Source organism: Hirundo rustica, chromosome 5 (assembly GCF_015227805.2).
Source record: "Hirundo rustica isolate bHirRus1 chromosome 5, bHirRus1.pri.v3, whole genome shotgun sequence".
In the NCBI taxonomy this organism is placed as follows: domain Eukaryota; kingdom Metazoa; phylum Chordata; class Aves; order Passeriformes; family Hirundinidae; genus Hirundo; species Hirundo rustica.
Genome location: NC_053454.1, coordinates 39,436,858 through 39,458,169, shown reverse-complemented (window position 1 = coordinate 39,458,169; position 21,312 = coordinate 39,436,858). Strand labels below are relative to the sequence as shown.

General features: G+C 40.6%; 1 long non-coding RNA gene across 1 annotated transcript; it reads left to right on the top strand.

Annotated features, from left to right (window-relative positions):
- The first annotated feature begins 907 nt into the window (after positions 1–907).
- Positions 908–5,139, top strand: LOC120752958 (uncharacterized). The gene is made up of 3 exons (XR_005700897.2): positions 908–1,151; positions 3,324–3,416; positions 4,679–5,139. It is a non-coding gene; the product is annotated as an uncharacterized LOC120752958 (long non-coding RNA).
- Positions 5,140–21,312: the final 16,173 nt, after the last annotated feature.

The following is a 21,312-nucleotide window of genomic DNA, read 5'->3' as shown; positions in this document are numbered from 1 at the left end:
TCTTTGTGGAAGTACATATGTATAAGGAGACTGTTCTTTGGAATATCACTGCCACAAATGAGTTACTCAGGGTTTGTAATGGTCTGCAGCACCAGAAACCTCCATCCCTATCCACTGCCCAGTGTTCAGGACATCACTTACAAGTCTCAGTTTGCACACACAGAGGAAATGGGTAACACTGGTGATTGCCCGTTAACTTCAGTATGAGAAGGACAGATGTGGTATTTGATGCTTTTAGTAATAAGAATGCTCTATTACCTGTGACTTCAAAAGGTTCTAACAACTGCAACTTTCAAAATAATCAAATTAGTTTGGAATGTAGAATTCCCAAGACAGAGCTTTTTTTTTTTTTTTTTTTTTTTTTTTTTTTTAAATTGGGGCCAAGACCGCAATCCAGGGTGCAGAAGAACAAGTAACATAGAGAAGTATAAAAGTATTGAAGAGGGAAGGAAGACCTGTTGCCTGCTACTCATCCTCGGTAATAAAAGCACTACTTTGACCTACTATAAGAAGACCAAGTATGAGCTTCTTGAATCTCTTGATGGTTAAGTAAATTACGTGGATGCATGTGTGTGTAGATGGGTTATTTAGAATTATATCGTGAATTTAATTTAAATTCATCTTCAAAGGGATATCAGCAAATGGTTTCATTTGCCAGGGGAAATCACCTTTTATTGTCTTTAAATGAGAATGGTAATTAGGAGGAAGTTTGGGTGAAAATTGTTTCTTGGTCTAGCTTGTTACTTTGCTATTCACGACATTACCAAAGGGAAATAGCCTTGTCCCTATCTAATCTGAACTCATCAACAAGTGCTCAAAAACACATGTGGCTTGTTAGTAAAGCCTATAATTAAAAGGAGGAAGGGAAAGCCTTCCTAGGATTAGCATGTAATAGGATGGGAATAAAAGGGTTGGCATTAGCCCTTGCTGCCTTTTTTCACCAAAGTCCAAAAGGTCGAGTCCTCACTCAGAAGTGCTGCTCTCCTTGAAAGTGTTGTTTGCCCGTGAAGTAGAAGAGCAAATTGAGAACTACAACCCGAGCAGGTTAAGAAAAATAGTGCTGTGTTCTATGAAGTTGAGAAGCATATAGTGATGAAATACGAAGGTTGCTGGTGCCTTAAGTGGATGTTCATAACCAGTAATGTGGAACGGTAAGGGCCTGAATATAACCTAAACCTTTAAAGTATTAGAATTTGTCAAAAATGTAGCCCTTAAATTTCGACAGCAGCTGAACACTTAAAGCTAGGATCTTCAAATGCCCTTGCATATCCAAGATGTTTATCTTCCTTTTTATACCTTAATAGTCTTGACTCTCATCCTGGCAACCTTTTTAAGAAGAGCTGCAAATGAATCTATCCCATTTTAGGTGTATATGATACTTGTGTGCTGAAGTTTTGAGATGGTCCAAGGTGGCCTCTGTTGGTAGGGCTTTGTGGGGTAAAGAACCAATGCCTTTGGCTTGATTTGATATTTATGTTCTTAAACATCCCATGTCTGTTTTCACAGCAGCATAATACATATATCTTAAGGAGGAAATGGGGTTTTAATCTTCTGTGGTTTTTAAAGTATGATTACTCATAAGAGGGGAGAGGGATGCAAGGGGTATTGTGGGCATTTTAACAGACTTACTTAGCTGTGTTTCTAAATAGTTTTATCCTTCAAACCAAATTACTCATTCCTTTTAGCAGTGACTGAATCATACACAGAGGAGAAAAGATGTTTGGGTAGGTGTGGATTTCTACCAGAATACAGTTTTTGAAACATTAGTGACATTTTTTAAGTGTGCATAGTCAGCATAACATATTCATGGTTGCCTCCTCATTCTTTTAGCTAATTAAAGCAATTTATTGGGGCATGAATATGCAGCAAAGATAAGTCTCAAAAGATTTTTCTTTTTTTTTTTTTTTTTTCTGTCTTGGTTTTGAATGTAGTCTGCATTTTTTCCCCATATGCTATTCTGACTACTGGCACATGATTTTTAGTGTTATAATCTTGCACCCTGCTTTCTGAGTGTCTTTGATTAAAGCTTTGTACTTTTCTAGAGAGGGTTGTTTCTGTAGGTTTAATGAAAATAATAATGATATTAAAAAGAGAGTGACCCCTCCTCCCCAAGATAGTTTTCTCTCTGCCTGTTACTTGTATTTATTGAAGGAGATGTACTAGGAATTTTAATACACTTTGCTTCAAAATCCACATGTATCATAATAGGTGCATTTATAGATAGCAGAAAGTTTTATAGAAAGCAGAAAGCTGGCGGCCCGTGGCTTGGACAGGAGCACTCTTTGCTGGGTTAGGAACTGGCTGGATGGCCGGGCCCAGAGAGTGGTGGTGAATGGTGCTGCATCCAGCTGGGGCCAGGCACCAGTGGTGTCCCTCAGGGGTCTGTGCTGGGGCCAGCCCTGTTCAATATCTTTATTGATGACATGGATGAGGGTATCGAGTCTCTCACTGTTAAATTTGCAGATGACACTAAGCTGGGAGCGTGTGTTGATCTGTTGGAAGGCAGGAGGGCTCAGCAGAAAGACCTGGAACAGCCGGATGGATGGGTGGAATCCAATAGGATGATGTTTAATAAGTCCAAGTCCTGCATTTTGGCCACAGTAACATTACAGGCAGGGGATGGTGTGGCTGGACAGGGCCCAGGAGGAAAGGGACCTGGGGCTGCTGGTGCCAGCAGCTGAACATGATCCAGCAGTGTGCCCAGGTGGCCAAGAGGGCCAATGGCATCCTGGCCTGGGTCAGGAATGGTGTGGCCAGCAGGAGCAGGGAGGTCATTCTGCCCCTGTACTTGGCACTGGTGAGGCCACGCCGTGAGTGCTGTGTCCAGTTCTGGGCCCCTCAGTTTAGGAAGGACGTTGAGATGCTTGAGTGCGTCCAGAGGAGGCAACGAGGCTGGTGAAGGGCTTGGAGCACAAACCCTGTGAGGAACAGCTGAGGGAACTGGGGTTGTTTAGCCTGGAGAAAAGGAGACTCAGAGGGGACCTTATCACTCTCTACAACTCCCTGAAAGGTGGCTGTAGTCAGCTGGGGGTTGGTCTCTTTCTCCAGGCAGCCACTGACAGAATGAGAGGACACAGTCTTAAGCTGTGCCAAGGGATATATAAGTTGGATAATAGGAAAAAGGTTTTTTACAGAAAGGGTAATAAAACCCTGAAATTGTTTGCCCAGGGAGGTGGTGGAGTCACCATCCCTGGATGTGTTTAAAGACTGGATGTGGCACTCGATGCCATGGTCTAGTTGCGGTGTTAGGACTGAGTTGGACTCGATGATCTTGAAGGTCTCTTCCAACCTGCTGATTCTGTGTTATTTTGCTTTGGGAATAGCTAATGGTATGCGAATTACTGTGGAAATATCTAAGGCTTAAGCCATGGAAGTTTTCAACATTAAGAACTGAACAGGAAGAATAAAAATCTTTGGTATGTATTAACTATAGTACTGCAATAATTGCATAATCAAGACATTTAATTGTTAATGGTGGTGGTTTGGTTTTTTTCTTTTTGTCTTGCATTGTCAGATACTTGACACCCTGAAAAGCACACACAAATATAGAACAAGTAAGCAGATTTGCTTCATAGAGGCATCTTAATTCAGGTGGAAGTTTAGAATCATTTGTATTCTGCTTTCGTTGTGCTTGAAAATTGCTGGAGTACTCTGGATATAAGAGTTTTTGTTGTAAGATTGTGGATTTTAGGTGTTGCACTTTTATAATGTCACCTTGTCAGCAAGTACCTGATCCAAAGAAGGCTGGGAATATTGTTCACAGCTGTTGGGCCACATAATGAACGTCTGTAACTTAAGCCTGTGAAGTGATGCTACTTTACACTTCTCTGTCCGGGGTGGGTGTTGTGGTTGCTGAACACTTTTGAGGAAGCAGTGGGCACTGCAGTGGGTCAGGTCCACTGCCAGCAAGAAGCAGAAGAGAATTTAATAATGATACATTCCGCAAAGATTGGCCAGCTGGATGTTCCCAAAGCAGGTGATAGAGTCTTTATACTTGAAAGAGAAAAATAATATGTTATAACTTTAAATTGGACACATCATTCCCTAGTAAAAACTTATGCAAATTAGAAACCTTTCATTAAATGCAAGCTAGAAGGAGCAGCTTCCCCTTGTATTTGATCAGATTGCGTGGTTTTGATTGAAATAATTTCATTTTGTACTGAGGATTTACCTTTTTATAAATTATGTTTAGTTAACTTAAATGTAATGTGAGATGTCTATACCTGGTCTCTAGATAACGCTGGAATTATACTAGTTACAATTTGACAAATCTGACAAATCCCTGGTAATTGTTATCTTGGTTGAAATCTAATTAATAGTAGTATAGCATTACTGTTGTACTTCCTTTGTGAAATTTAATAGTCACTTGGTGACTTTCAGACTGTAACTGCCTGGTAGGCATACATGCTGCAGTGTTAGACTAGGAATATGCAAATCCCAAACACCCGGCAATACGCCCTTTACTGTGACGTGCAACACTTCTACAGAAGATTCTCTTGCACAATGAGGCATTGAAAAGAGGTTTTTCCCCTTGGGTGAGGGGGAAAAAGGGGGCTAATGGAATATCAGTGCACCCTGGGGAAGTGTTTCTCTAGACTTTCTTTGCTTTAATTCTCTGCAGGTGGCATGCATATAAATTGGAGAGACCTGGTTTATTTTTTTTGTTTTCTATTTCCAGATCCTCGTGAAATATATATTCCTCCATATGTTTGCAGGATTATGTTTTGCTGTTTGTCTTAAGTTCCTTAGGCAGAATAAGCATCTAGTACTGTTCAGCTGAAGCTAAGTTGCCCTACTGAATTTAGCTCTGTGCTTTGGCTCAGAGAGTGGAAGGTTCAAGGGATAATACATGATACAACTATTCAATGAAAGGTCAGAATTTCAATTCTCTCATTCTGAATTTTAAAATGAGTCTGAAACATTGCGTGCTGATCATCAAGTTCTCTGCTAAAGCAGTGGGGTTGACCTGAACTCATGCAGCATAGGGACGAAAAGAGGAAGATGAGCTTTTGCCTTGGGTTTCTGCAAACTCACACCATAAGGTCTGGAACACTTCTAGCCTATTTTCAGTACAGGCTGTTGAAATTTTGTTTGTAAAGGACTTCTTCAGCCAACCAGACAAATTTCTGTGGAGGATGTTTCATTGCAAGCACAGTGCACAATGGTCTGTGTGGGCTGTAGGAGAACTTAGCACTGGAATATATATCTGTGATCAAAATAGAACCATGATCCACCTAGAAAGATTACTAAGGAAAAGGTGAACAGCAAGAAGGGCCTTTCTTCTCCAGAATCTGTCTCTGGCTGCTCCTGGCTGGAGGTTTAGTTAGTGACTCATTTGTTATAGCTGACTGCTAGGAGTAAGCCTGTGACTCTCTGGATCGGATTCAGACTTGGATGTGCCCTTTGGGGTTCCTTCATTAAGGTGGTGTGGCAGAAAGGAATGCATCATGTTCCTATGCAATGAAGTCAAACCACCTGGGAGCCATGGCAGCAAGCACAGCACTGCATAATTGCAATACAATGAATAAAACCTGGTAGAAACTATATGGTCTCCCATGACTGTGTTGATAATTTCTCAGCTGATTAGTTGCACATTTAAACTCTAATCACAATGTGATTTTTTTGCAAGGCCACCTAATGCTGAATGCAGTATCTGGAAGGCTACCTGCTCTTTTGCCTTGTGTGCTGGTGTTTTTTTGGGGTGGTAGAATTTGACAAGCAACCTCTGTTAATGCAGATGTAAATTTGAGTGCTGGGATACTGATAACCAGGGGAAACACTTGATAAGTAAGTTTTACATTAGGTGAAAGATGGCATAGCATAATTACTCACGAATAGTACCTTTCCCTAAGCAGTTGCATCTGTCCCGTTACCAGTTCAGCCCATTTCAGATGTTGGCAGAAGTAGCAGCATCTTTGCAAAAATCTTAGTGAATTAGTTTTCATTTTAGTCCTAATAAATACCAGCCTGAAGTGAAACAACAGGAGGGGTGGAGATGAGCAGTAAATAGTATAACCACTTTGAAAATACCTGGCATGCTTAAAATATAGAAAACCAAAGAAAAGTAGTCACAACCTACAGGCAAACCTAACTTGTCTCTAACACACATCTAGTTTGGAATTTCATCGTACTACTGATTGAGGAAAGAAAGGCCAATTATCCCAGGAAAACATGGATTGCATTACATATGCATTCACTGCCAAAGGGGGAGAACGTCGATTACTTAACACAAAAGTGCTGAAGCCATTAGTACAGCCTTTTAAGAGTCGAAATAAACATGTGTATTATATGCCTATAAATCCCAGTGGACAGCACAACTGGTGTCATATTCCACAGTGGATCCATTAGCAACATAATGTCATCTAACCACAGGCCATGCTAATGGTTTAAATTAGAATGTGTGTGGATTTTCTAATTTATAAAAGACGCTGCTGCCTGATTAGAATAACCTTCTTCAGCATAAAGCTTCTGCTGTTGTGATACATCACTTCAAGCAATATCAATGAGCGGGAAGGTGTGAAACTCAGCTTTCTGAGTATGCACGGACCAAGACTTGAACAAAATCAAATGTGTCCATGCAGTATTTTATAGCACATAAGAAAGGGCTGAGTGTCTTTAAAAACAACTGAGATCTAGTGTGAGGCAGGTAACACAGGATGTACAATGGCATGTTTGTGCAAAACTATTTTATAGCTGAGCATAATTGCCTCCACTATACACTGGGCAGCAGTGCCCCACTGACAGCAGTGGAGCTAATTGCTTGGGTAGAGAAATTGGCAGTTGTCATGGGTCTGATGCAGAAAAGAATCTGTGCAAAGCAAGACTCTAAAAATCAAAATGATTACCTCAACACAGAAAACAGAAGGATGTGTGAAATTGGAGACTGCTGTTCTTCTTTTTCATGATTGCTATAAATGCTTCTGCCAGAGGTACGGAGGCTACTGCTGTAGCTTCAAACCTTTTCAGAGAACGTGGCACTTGTACTATACAGCTTCCCACATAATTCCTCTCTGAAAGCATTTCAGCAGATGGCTGTGTTACAGTAGGACACTAGTAAATCATTCTCTCCTATGGAGCTGGAGGGCAGACTGCTGGTCTTGATACTGTATGGCTGACTAATAGTACTGAAAGCAGTTCTTGGCTTAAAGTCTTCTATCTGAACAGTAGATTTTCTGTCATATCTTCTCTCCTCATCCTCTGTTTCACTTATGATCCTGAAAATTCATGCTCACGTTAAGCACAATAAATAATGAGCTGCTCACAAAACTTCTCATGCAGTTTGGTTTGAAGAGAGGAATAGAAAGAGCTCTCTTCTGATGAGTAGAGGAAGCAGGATTGGGATCTTGTGCTTATAAAAGTTACCTGAAATAGTTCTCATTTCTCTTAAATGAGATGCCAACTTCACCACAGAGTTCCCCTCCTAGGGTACTGTAGAGTGCCAGTCAGCTTAGCTCTGATACCTTAGGAGCACTCGTTCTTAGTGCAAAGATGATTTGATCATAATGAGATAGGTCTCAGTTTTAAGTGCAGTAGTGCTCTTACTTTGGGCTGGCTGGCCTATTGGAGAGCTTGAGCAGAGCTCACAAAGGACTTAGTGAACCACATCCCAAGCTTGCTTCGCTGCTGCCCCAAGAGACACAACTTTTCCTTTCTCAGTAAAAACACTGTGTAGTGGCAGTACCTGTTTTCTAAACAGGTGTTCATGGGTCATTTACTAGACCCGTTTACTAGCACCATGCTGTGCTCATGTACATCAAAATTTTTAAGTGCTGTATCCCTGAGAGGGAGGAAAACTATAATCCAGTTTGTTGCATGGAGGTGATGGCAGAGGTTCAGGAAAGCAGGTGGAATTGGGGTGGGAAAGTGGTCTTCTTCAATCTGTATTGGGAAAAGAGAGTAAGAAAGCCTTCAGGGGAGTAAATGATGTAAGTATTTCAGCAGTGAAATAAGCTCTATGCAGATAAATCCAAACTCCTCACTGTACAGGGTCCCTGTGTTGCATTATGTTACTCTGAAAGGATTTCTGAATTCTGCTGACTATTCACATGTTTTATGAATGTATCTATGCATATTTTAGTAGGGGCAGTCATGGGACTTTAATTTGCTACCTATGTGCAGTCAAATCTCCCATATATTACTGTTTATATATGTGCTTTGGTGAAAGCCAAGCATACCTTTGGAATTTGATCTGGTGTCTGTAGCTGAAATACTGGCCTCTCACTATAATGAAAACTGATACTTGCTTCTTTTTAGACACTCAACCACCTTTCAGATTGCTTGCTTTTTCCCTGAAAGAGCTAAAAGAAGAAGAAATGTCCATTTAGTTTTCTTCATTTAGTTGTCAAGCACAAGGGACGAGTGCTTTCTATGAGAACGTAACAGGGATGTTTTAAAAACTACATGTAGCTGACACCCAGCACTGTGTGATTTTATTTTGGACAGGTTAAGAAGGTTAAATTGCAGCCTTTTGCAGAGCTGTGGTACTGTATTTGTGACTCCTGGCTGTGGGGCTAACTCTGATTCCTGTCAGGGCTGGCTGACAGGACTGGAGGAGACTTCACAAGATCCATGTTGAGCTCAGGTAGTGACGTAGTTCTGGCCCTGCCCTCTGAGGCTGCTCTGTGTTGTGCTATTTTAGCAATAGCATAGAATCATAGACTATCCTGAGTGGGAAGGAACCTACAAGGATCGAGTCCAACTCTGGGAAGAGACAACCCTAACCCACCTACCAGTATACAGAAGATGGAAAGGGACACTTTCACAGCCAGTCTTGGTTCTGCACTGGTAGAGGGCATTTCTAATCATGACTCTAAGCCTGTTGTGGCAGCTGCTGTCAGGGGTTGAGCTGCAGGCTTTCGCTGCTGAGGTGCTGCCGCTGCCTTTCTGGGCTACTCCTTCTCTAGGGAGCATGTACATTTCCATCTAAGAAATGTGCAAAATAAAGCAGGAGATAACAAAAAAATTAGTTATTCACTAGCATCTCTGATCCTCTTAGGAAGGCTCATCACGCTTCACTAGCACTTTGTTTTTGCTGCGGCAGGGAGGAACTGTGACTGCGCTGTTTAGAGTGGCATGTCCGAAGTCAAAGCAGCAGTGGCTGGATAGCGTTTGTCTAGGCCAAATGGGAAGAGGTTGGCTGGGTTTGACTGTGCAGGGAAATGCTGTATTCCTTTTCTGATTTCTGAGTGCTGTTTTTTGAAAGTTCTTGCAAAGCCCATTTTACCTGCCTTTGAAGCAAATGCCCTGATTTTGCTGTCTTCATCCTTGAAATCTTCTGTTAGAGTGGCAGACATATCCATGGGGCTTATGTCAATCTCCTTGCTGCGGAGATGGGTTGCAACCTTGGGAACCAGGAATTTTGTTTTTCAAAATGCTGGGAAATGCAAACATGCAAAAGCTCTATTAGCATCCACTGTGAGAAAAAGTGTTAAGCTAGCTGAATACAAGTTTGGGCTTCCATTTGCTGTTCTTGTTTCAGGATTATCACATGACTGTGAACAATCTCATGTAATAGACCTTGTTCTATAATACTATCTACCACATAGACTTTCTGCTTCAGAACCTTACGATCTGCTTGACGTTTTCAAAATTACAGAAGGGACCCCAGTTTCTTGAAATGCTCTAAAAAAATTAAATAAAGTGGCAACCCACTCTGAAGTATACTCAGTATATAAGGAACATGTCTGAGTTTTCTGTGAGTCTGACATCCCATTTTTAATTGAAGAATTTTCAAGACTTCACTGCACATTTTTCTAAAGAGACTAGATTGCTATTAGTAAAGCAGCTAAACCCATTCTCTCTTTCTGGCCTCAGCGTATAATCAGTATTCAGTGTTGTCTGGAGTCTTTAACTGAGCCAGAAAATCAGTCTTGCAGTTCACATTTGCATGAGAATACTTAAGAAATGCATGTTCCTGTTTTTTCCTTAATTTGACAAAAGTTACAATTGAATTTGCATTTTCCCAGTTAGGGAATTTGTTTTCACTTGGGTTAGGAAGACAGAATGTCAAAAACTGTGTTCACAAGTTGGAATGCAAAATAAAAATTGTCAGCATGGCATCATTTGCTCATCCTATTTTTAAATATCAAACATTAACGTGTAATGTAATAGAGGTGAAAATAAAACACTCAGAGTGAACATTTGGTTTTGGAACATAGTCGAGATAACACTGATCAATCTTTTTGGTAGTTGTCATGTTTTTGCAGATTGTTTGAATATTCCCTCCTCAGGGCGGAAGCTGATCTACTAGGGAAGTTTGGGATAGCTTGTAACGAGAGCAAATACCAAGTGATTTTCTTTTGAAAAATTCTAGTCTGCCATTTCTTTGAGTTCTGATCTTTTCATGGGAGTCATGCTCAAAATGCCTGTGTTACTTTTTCCCACCACATGCAGCTCCAGTGGGAATCCTTGACATGGGATTATTTTAGCTTGGTTATCCACAGCTAGAATTCTTCACACATGAAAACAGTCTGTAAGAGACAAATTAACCATGGATTTGGCTTGAAACATCAAAATCAGTCACTGAAGTAAATCCAGAAGGGCAGCAGAATTTTCTTGAAATTTATTTCCCTTCTTTAGGGGAGTCATTTTTCATCAGATCTCTTCTTTGGCACCTATGAGCAGATACTTGAGGTTCTGTGCCTGGGCACGGTAACAGCAAGGAAAAGCCAGGACAGGCAGGATAATTGAGGCTTTGAAACTGCAGTGAGGGCCCAGCATGGGGTGGGTTTGGAGCATGAAGCTGATGTGTTTCACTGTTTTCGCCTGAGGCAAAAGGAAAAAGTAAACTTTTGAGAAGCTTGGGAAGCTTCAAAACAAATTTTATTCTCTGGTTTTTATCATAGTGTGGAATGACTCAGAAGCCTTCAGAGACTTCACTTTTTCGTCATTGATGAGATCCCCACTAAGCTCTTCAGGATTGGGTTGCCGCAGCTACAACTGAGCACAATTAAATGCGAGATAGTCTGTGTTATTTTTTTACCATTGATATTGATGACTTGGCTTCAGTAGTGATGTATGGGACTTTCTCTTCCATAGTAGATTCCTTTCAGCATCAGACTTGGAGAGCCTGGAGTGCCAACTTAGCATAGACCTCTCAGTTTCAAATGACGTGATAGATTGCTATGGTGACAGTTCTGTTGTGCAAGGCTGCCAGCAGGGATGGGTTACACTTAGATGAAATGAATTAAAATAAATGAAAGCAGTGCATTGTCTTAGTTTAAAACTTATTAGTGGTGAAGTAGTTCCTTTTTGAAATCTGATTCTATCGAAAATGGATCCCAAAATGTTTTACAATTCTTTTGTGAGGTCAAGGGTTTTATGTCTCCTTATGGGGCCCTTTATCATGTTTGTACTTTCTGTTTGGAGCAAAAGTGCAACTTCAGAGACATCCTGTGAGTCTTGGATTAATTATTGAAATAGTAGATGATCAAAAATTAAATTGTGTTCTTTCATTTCTAAGCTGGAATTTTCCACTTTCAGTTTCTATAGCTTTTTTTCTCTGGTGAGGATTTCCCTTATCAGTGATCTCTTTATGCGGATAGGAGAGACTGTTTCTTATGTCCTTTCTGCTTTTTCCAGACCTTAGCTTATTTATGTGGGTTTTTTTCCCTAGAATTCTGCTAAAACTGTATACCCCTTGTATTTCCCTTCCACTTAAGGACACTGGGCCTACACAGAGTATTTCAGGTAATTCTCTGGCCATTTTCTCAATCCTGCCTTGTATTTCCTGCTCAAAGACCTGGCAGCTGGATTATCTGTCTGCCATAACAATGGGGAGTTTTTGTTCCCTTTCTGTCATGTGGGCCTTAGTAATTCACTCCATGGCGCTGTATTTTAGGATTTCATGTTCTTTTCCTATCTAACAACCAACATATTTTATCGTGCATTTGGTTTGTTTAACAATCCCTACCATTCAAATGAATCATCTTATTCTTGAGATCAAATTCAGCTATATAACAGATGCATTGTTATTAACAAGCCTTCAAGTTTCACTACTGCATGAATCCAACTTGCAAGGATTTAATAATGATCTGAAGGGAAATGACACAGTGTCATTGAACATTTACCACTTGATTTTTTTTTTTTTTTTCCTCTGCTCTACTGCTGCAGTAGTTTCTGGCTTATGAGTCGCAAAGGTACTTATTTTTCTGTATTGCCATGTAAAGCTAAATCAAATATTCTGGAGTCCTCAATGGCTATAGAAAAATATCAGCAATATTACTATATTTTTTATCTTGCTTTTTCATACCAATTTCTCCTACATTTAAATCAATGTCAAGCTTATCAGCCTGGGCTTTGCCCAGATATCTCTTTGAATTTCACAGAGAGGTGCAAAACATTCCAGAATACATTAGTACTATTAGAATAAAGGCACTACTAATATATGAATGAAGGACTACTGATACACTTCAATATATTAGTATCTGTCTTCCTCCTTATGAACCTGTACTCTAATCCCTCCGATCCACTGAAGGGCTGCCACAAAAAAATAGAAAGTACTCAAGCCCCATAAAAAATGATTACGAGTGTAAGAGAACTGCAACTGTATGATGAGTATGGTTCCTAATATATATGCATAATTTCCTTGGTTTTTTAAAAAGAAAATGGCATCAGATGAGAAAAAGAAATCCAAAATAATCCTAATCCTCTATGGTGTACTTCTTTGGCAATAGGACCGCCTATGCTGTCACACATGCAGAGGTGACTGAAGCCTTCGTTGTGGTCTTCTCCCAAATGCTACTATGAAAATGAATTTAGATAAATTCATTTAGACTGAGATTTGGTGAAGCCTGTCAGGAGGACTATAGATTACAAAGACCAATGGGCGATGAAGGGAGGAGAGAGACTACTGAGGGGTGAGGCATTCTCAGCTTTCATTAATGACCCATGGAAGGAAGTAAACAGAACTTGACTCAGTTTCACAGATGCTGCTCCATTCTAAAGGACCGAGAATGCTTTTTAGAGTACAAAAAGCAATGCAGAGGGGAATGAGTGGGATTATTAACAAGGAGAGAAGATGGAATAAAATAAAATCTAGTCTGTGTGTCTGGAAGGAAAGAATATAAAAAAGCATGCATTTGTCTACGATCATAGATATTGTTAGAGGAAAATCTTCAGCAACAGGAATGACCAAGGAGGTGTCTATCCTCTGGCCAAACTGAAAAGACTGCTGGAGTGAAATATGGCCAGTCATTCTACAGTGTATCTGCTGCTGGTCTGTCTACATGCAGAAGCATACTCTGGCCAGTGGACCATGTGCATTTTTAGATAAAGTGTAAAATGAGCTATCTCCATGAAAAAGGTGTTCTTTAATCAGCAGGTCTGTTCTGTATGGCTGGGAGGTGAGATTGTCTCAGTCTTTACCAGCCTACACAGGACATTGCTTTTCTGACACCGGCTATCTGTCCAACAATGTCACTTATGTGAAAACCCATCTCTTGGGCCCAACTACTGGCTGACCTGGCCTCTGCTGGTTTCATGAAGGCTCTGTGAGGGATACACTGATCGCTGGTGATGCTGCTGCTCAAGGTGCAAGTGTAAGGTGATGGAGAGTTTCAAGGAAATGTTATGCATAGCTGTAGAACGAACTCCTCTTATTTCCTTTTGATTTGAGCATCTCTGGATTTTCCCAACGTCCCCTAATGTCTTTCTTGGTAGAGATTATGAACAACTCTTTTTCCTTGTTTAAATTTTTGCTTTCTCCAAGCCTCCTCTTGTTTCCCTCCATTCCCCAATCCCCTTTGCCATGCCTGAAGAGTCCTGCTCTAGCTGGGAATTTTTTGGATGGGAGCTGTTCTGTTATCTTTGGTTGCTTTTTTTTTTTTTTTTTAATTATTATTTTTTTATTACTGTAAGAATACTTGGGAATGTTTTGAACAGAGAGAAGTGGAAGGTTTTTTTCTTAATTACCACCAAATATTTATTTACTGTTCTCTATCAGTGCAAATTTGGATTTCTGAAAATTGCCTAGATAAAAGATCAGAGCAGAGATGGTCAATTACCTTATCCTGCAAGTTGAGTACCCAAAAGCTCATTTGGCAAGGCACTGCACAAGAACATGAGAAATGAGGGCAGAGAAGAACTGAGGAACTGATTGTGAATGGGTGTCCTGCTGCTTCCCAGGCCTTCATCTCTTCTCTTACAATAAGGGAGGGAGGTAATTGCTTTGCAGCAGGCTCTTGCAGCAGCCTTTGGGTGTTGGTCTCATAGATGTTCTTTGGTCACTTTTCCTTACAGATATGGATCAAGATTTCCTGTGCTGTGGTGTTGCAGAAGTGGTACTTCACATTTCTGTGATCTCTTGTGCTGGGCTGTGTTTTTAAGGGATTTTAAAGGCTGGATTTGGTCTCCAACAGTGTATCTACAAGCCCCCAGAGTTGTACTCTGTATGCTCAGATGCAAGCATGAATGGCATACTAATATACTGCTCCTACATTGCCTAAATTTTAGATTATGGAGAAGCATAAAGTGCTTCAACTAAGACAACTTATTTTTGCTCTCTGTTTTGCTATCTACTGCAAATATATTTGGCAAACCTACTAATCAATGTTGACTGGTCTGCTGTGAGCTGTCTTATCTGTGTTTGACTATCTTGTCTGTTATGATTTGTTGAATATCATTTTGTTTTGTTATAGCCTAAATCTCAATGAAAATTCTTTACATGTCTGCTCACTCAAAATGGGATTTATTGAGGGTGATAGAAGAACACTTATAATGTGCAGTGTACTGCATGAAAATATGCTCATAATAATTGCACTTGTTTTTCATCTGCATTGGTAAAAGGTTGCAAAGAGTTTGACTTAAGGAGAGAAAACTGCTGAAAAGAGAACAGAATGCAGATTATGAAGGGATGAAGTAAATTTTCTTTCACTTTGTTTTATTTCTTTTAAGATTGAACATTTTGTCTCTAAGCTGCACAGTACTTAGGGGATGGGTTTCTTCTGAACCCTTGCTTTTCTTAAAGAAAACCAGTTCACATGTCAGTCAAGCTCCTGAGGTTTGAGCCCCAAACAAGACAAAAAAATAGTTTTGCCTGCTCTTGTTTTCAGTCATGTGTTGCTGCTCCCTGGACCGTGAGTAGAAGAGGAGGCTATGGGGAGAGCAGTGCAACTGCATCAGCATCGCGATGCTGCTGGGCGGTGCTGACGAGGAGAAGCTGCGCTACGGCCCTGTCTTAGCCTCTGCCTTCCCTCCCCTACTGGCACATTCCTGGCTCATTTGCTCTCTTATGGTTGTGGTAGCTGAAGCAGAGACTGTCTCTTGCTATGTGAGGGTCTGGCACAATGAAATCTTGGAGTTATTGGTGCACAATAAGGGAAAAAGAGAGTACAGGGGAGCCTCTGGCATTGATTTCATCTGGCAGCCCTGGTTGTTTGTGATTTGGTGAGATCTTGTCGGTACTCGGAGGCCATGTAATAATGATAATTATGTTTTACTGTGCCTTGTTGATATGTTTTGGTGTATTTATCATTCTATTCCTTTCCCTCCTCCCTTTTATGGCTACTGCAAGACTGTTACTTCTTCCTCTTAAAAGTCTAGCAAAGTTTCAGTATAGATGGTAAATTGCAAGTGCCCTGCAGTTTTGTAAATAATTCCAGATAGGTAAAGAGTCTTAACTTTAAAAGAAAAAAACAAATCAAAACTACATGACAATCCTCCCTCAACCTCCCCTCAGAAATATTCTTGCCACTTTGCTTTCATTTTTCTTATAGGACTACTTCAATTAATCCTAAAATTCACTGTAGCTGTCATCTACACAGAAAGGTGGTGGCATGTGAGGTGTGTCAAACAAAACAGAAGCGTGCGGAGCAGCCACACTAGGTCACGTCGAAATCATCATCTTTCTCTCTTGCTGTTACACTGTGTTCAGTACCTGGCACTGTGCTGTGTCCTGCAGCAGTGTCCCTTCCCATGCATGTTCAGAGTGCCAGTCAGTGGGGGTAACTGCTGTAAAAAACACATAGAGAAAATGGCATACTTTCTGCATAATTTAGGAATTTAGAAAAAGTCGCTTCATTTCTTTATTAATTAGAAGTAGACCAGAAAAATCTACTTACCTTCAACTAGGTTAGTCCAGGGTAAATGGTCTCCTTCCTTCTGAGAACAATGTTATTATCTATATTCTCTAGAAGCAGACTGGTTGTGGCTTCTTGCTCCACTCTACACTGTGGTGGCCTGACAGTTTTGAGTGCTACAATATAAAAAAGATGTTGAGCTCTTAGAGAGTGTCCAGAGGAGGGCAACAAGGATGGTGAAGGGCCTTGAGGGGAAGCTGTGTGTGGAGTGACTGAGGTCACTTGGTCTGTTCAGCCTGGAGGAGACTGAAGAGAGACCTCATTGCAGACTACAGCTTCCCAGTAAGGGGAATCTGATCTCTTCTCTGAGGTGATTAGTGACAGGACCTTAGGGAATGGCCTGAAGCTGTGTCAGGGGAGGTTTAGGTTTGATATCAGGAAAAGGTTCTTCACCCAGAGGGTGTTTGAGCACTGGAGGAGGCTCCTGAGGGAAGTGGTCACAGCACCAAGCCTGACAGAGTTCAAGAATCATTTGGACAATGCTCTCAGGCACAGGGTGTAACCCTTCCAACTCAGCATATTCTGTGACTCAAATCAGACAGGGCTTGTATCTAAAATGCCTTGTATCTATATAGTAATCTGGTTAAGAAGTCAACAACCTGATGATATGTAAGGCAAAACCTGCAGAGACTGTGCTTCCATTTCTCAGCCTATTAAAGTGAAAGAACAGAAGGCTTACAGCCTAAAGCTTAATTAAGCAAGTAGATTTTCAGCTAATGTATTGGAGAGAGGAATTGCTGTGTGTAAATGATAATAAGAGAGTTCCCTGTTAGAAAAACAAAACAGAAAACTTAGAGGGGAAAAAAAATAAAAAAACCTTAAAGAAAAATAGCTGTCAAATTATTCTGAAAGCCACTGGTTACATGTCAGTCAGAGGATCTTGCTGCTCATGGCAACAGCCTCTACTGACACAAGATTAGAAGCAGCTTTTTCAGCTGTCATCCAGGAGTGTACAAGTAATTGATTTTTAGGTTCAACTGCCAAACGAAAAATAACAATAATAATAAAAAATTACTTAGATTGGATAACATGTATGGTTTCCCCCTCATCCATATGGAAAACCAAAATTATTTTATGCAAATAAAATACTACATTTCAGTTATTTTTTCATTACAGCGAGAAACCAAATTGATAGATTCTTATTACAGGCGTGTTAATTGATTTCTGTTCTATTATGGCAAACATAGGTGGGTTTAAGCATTTCATACTGGATTTGTGTGTTTTATAATATTAATTAGCTATATGTTTCCACAAAAAGGGTAAAATTTTAAAAGCTGTGTGTGGCTATGTACTGTATCATTATCAGAAGAGACAACTTGAGCATCTGATAACTTCTGATTGCATGTTCATAAGAATTATAAGGGGAAAGACTGTGACATGAAGTCTGCCTTTGATATTTGAATTGTCATTTTCCCTTAAAGTAATCAAATAATTGAAGCCTCTAATGAAACAAAACACAAGTGAAAGTGTACAACTCCCTTTTATCTCCTTGTAGGTAGGTCAAAATAATATTTTGTGACAGCGGAGTGAAATCAAAGGTGACTATTGTCTTCAGGATGTCTAGAGATGCCTTTTGGAACCACTGTTAGACCCTCACTCTCTCCAGGCTGGCACCCCAGACTCAGAAATCCCTGTGACTGAAGGTGCCACTTCAGTTGCTGACACCTGAGTTTGCTAACCCCAGTCTTTCCAGGTGCTGGCACTGCAGACCCCTATATACACATATGAAGATAGAATCTCCCTCACCCAGAAAAACAGAAAAAAATGGACACTGATAGAAAATAAGACAGATTGTAGCAATCAGGTGCAGGGTGTTGAGAGCACAGTTAACCTTAGATTGCTCCCTTTTATTTGCTTATTCCCCTCTATTTTCCCATGATTTCCCTTTCCAAAACACCTAGATCCACCCTTTCCCCCACTTTCAACTCCTCTCATAAACATCCCTCAAGTCCTGTGTGATCTCCAAATGTCTGCATTCTGTAAGACACGTAAGTGAACCCACCATGCTGTTTCATGTGTGTGCAGACCAGTCCTTATCAAAACTTCTGCTATCTTGGCTTGTTTTTTTAGTCAGTTCCTGTGCTTAAGAGGGTTATGATGCATCAAGGGCCATGTGCATCTCTCTACCCTGAACGTCTGGAGGTTATTTTTCTTAGTAGGACTGAGCTATGTTTCAAGAAAACCGTCTCTGGGATGTGTTGCCTGAGTTTTTGCTTTCCCTGAAACTCTGGTCTAGGAAAGACTGATATCAAGAGGTGACTGAGTTTACTAGCAAAAACTAATTTAATAGATTAATTAAATATTTTTTCCAACACCAAACTGGAATTTTGTTCACTTCTGAGCAAAATATGAATACTTGTCCTAAGTCTGATTTGTTGTTATTGTTAATTTTTAAACTCAGCTCTGTTATTAAGTTCTTAATTCTTGCAACTTCTGGTTTCTATCATTTGCAGATGCAAGAAAGCCCTTAGATAAATTTCTTCTGTTCTGACAGATCTGTATTCTAACAAATTTGCTCTACACCTTAGTATGACAGAACCTACGTTAAATTTAGTTAATAGTAAAAAGGTTCTGGTAGAGAGTTCTGAAGAAAAGTAGATTGTCAGATATTGAGCAGTTGCTAGAAGAATTTTTATTTTATCTTCTAACAGGAGATCAGTCACTCTGTGGTGTTGACTAAAGTTAGAGCCAATGGAAACCTGTTCTCTGCATCACACTTAGTTTCTGTTAAATAATATTTGTGGAGTTCAGCTTCCCTAGTTATTTCTGTTTCCAGCAGTACTGGACAAAATGAAATTTGTACTGAGGCAAAAATGAATTTATTTTTGGGGCTACCAAAGTCACCATGCTGTAGGGTAATGGGAGCTGCCATGGAGTGAATCTGTCTATTGACCTTTCTCTTTTCCAGCAGAATTCTGTGGCTGCTGTTGGCTCTTGCTGTCACCAGGCAGGAGACAAAAACCCAAGATATTAGTTCAGCAATAACCTGGCCCAGGGTAGAGTCTTTCTACACATTTTGGAAAACCTAACTTTCCAGTTGTTATGCTCTTGGAAGTAGCTGTAGATGTTCCTTCTCTGTCACAGCAGCTAACCTCTTCTGTGCTCTGGCTGTGCTCCCAGCCTGGGTGGTTGTGGCTACAGCCTCTGAGTTGCACACGGAGATGAGGTAATTTTCTGCTTCTGTGCCAACTGCACAGATATATCTGCAAGGAACAAAGACTAGCAAATAGCAAAAAGGCAGAAGACCAGGAAAGAGAGAAAAATAAGAAGCAAATGTTACCACTGGCATGGTAGCGAAGCAGTGCTTAAAAATGCTTTTGGATGCATTAGGGTGATTTTTCTCTCAGGTTTCCTTGGTCAGATTTGGAGGTAATGATTTTCATAACTTTCTAGATGACTTCAGTACATGCCTTGCAATTTAAGGGAGAAAGATCTTTTATCTTCCTATGTAGCTCAGCTGTGAGACTGGTTTCATAGTTGTGAGCTTACCTTTGTCTAAATGAGCCATGTGTGATAGTGCTGAGAGCTCTGTTCTTTTCCCTTGCCACATGGCCGTGTTCACACCTCAGCTGTTCCCTGCCTATACATATTCAGGAGGAAGTTGCAAGAGCGTGGATTTTTTATTAATATAAAAAAGCTGTTTTCACTGTCCCTGTGTAAATTTGTACTTTTTTTTATAGCTGCAATTGGATTTTTTTAATGTAACTACAGGAATCCAAGGGTAAGAGACTTCAGCAAAATGGAGACCATTGTGAGAATCCCAGTAAAATTCCTAATGATTCTTAGAAACGAAAGGTAAAAGAGAGGCTGATTTTTACTAAGTGGGCATATTTCAGTGTGGATTTGACGTAGGTGAAGGCAAGACTTCCATGTAGTGTGTAAGTATCTCTCCTAGTGATGGGGGTATTATTTAGGGCACAACTTCAATTCCAGATGCATGTGTTCACTTTTGTAAGTCCTGCAAGTTTCTGTTTGGTATAATGGGTGTAATGCCCTTTTGTGACCTTCTGAATAAGGGACAGTTTCTCTGAGGCTCTGGAAGATCTCATCTCCTTGCAGAGAAACCTCAGTAAGTTCCCAAGATTTTCAACCCAAATTCCACAGGCGTCTCTTACACCTTGCCTCTCTTTGTTGCCATTTTTATTCAGGATTGTTTCTGCTCATCAACATGAATTCACATTGGCTGCTGCTCAGTGTTTATCAAAATGTCTTTGTTCTGTAGAAGCAGCACCGAGGAGAGATTCCAGTGACTTTCCCTCTGAAGGAAAAGCTTGTATTGTGTAAACCTTTCTTTTATGTTCTATAGCAGATGGAACTGTTAAATATGATATTAACAGAGGCATAAGTGATCATCTCCACAGAAGCTGAAAGCTCTTCCAGCGAACCTTTCACAAGGCAGAGCTGAGGGCTAATGTATGTAGTGCCATGAGAGCCCCCTGTTGCTAGAGGTATTTTTCAGCAGAGCCTGTCAGCAGATGAGGCTCTCATGTTTAGTGTATCGGGAAAGCAGAGTTCCAGGCAGCATGGTGTGGATGTAGAAGGGTACAGCTGCTTCATAATGTGAAGATTGGTGTGGTATGTGCAGAAGGAATGGAGGAGAAAAACCTGCTGCCTATGTCTATCTCCTTTTCTCCTGAATCTGCTCGTATTCCACCTAAGCATCTCCTGCAGCCATTAATACCATTTTTTTTCTTTAATTTCCTGTGAAAACACAGGGCTGAGGAGGGCTGGATATTTATTTTCTCAGAGGAATTTTTTTTTTTTTTTAATAGGGAGAAAGTTTAGGACTATAGAGCATCTGGCACAGGGTAGATGTATGAGCCACAGACTGTGGGCATTGACATGCACACGTATGTGGCACAGGGCCATTGGGGCTTCTGTTTCCCTTCCAGCTCTAGTAGTGGCAAGGCTTGTCCTTCATCTCAACACTCAAGGACCCAAATAGGGTCAGTGTTGCCACCTGTGGCATGGCTCCCTAGGTGACCTTCAAAGTTCCTTGATGTTCTTAGTAGGCAGGCTGCTGGAGACCAGTGAGGTGTCCATATAAACTGAGTATTTCAGCTGCCCTAACAGGGATTTTCCATTAAATGCATTGAATTTGATGCATTACCCTGCCTTTCCTTCCATCAAATGCTTTCTCCTCTGCTCTAGCTGGGGTCACTATGTTGTTCATAAAAGTAAAAACCCTAAGAGCAGTCCTGTGACAATGGCAGGATTTGAGAGTCTGGTGTTTACT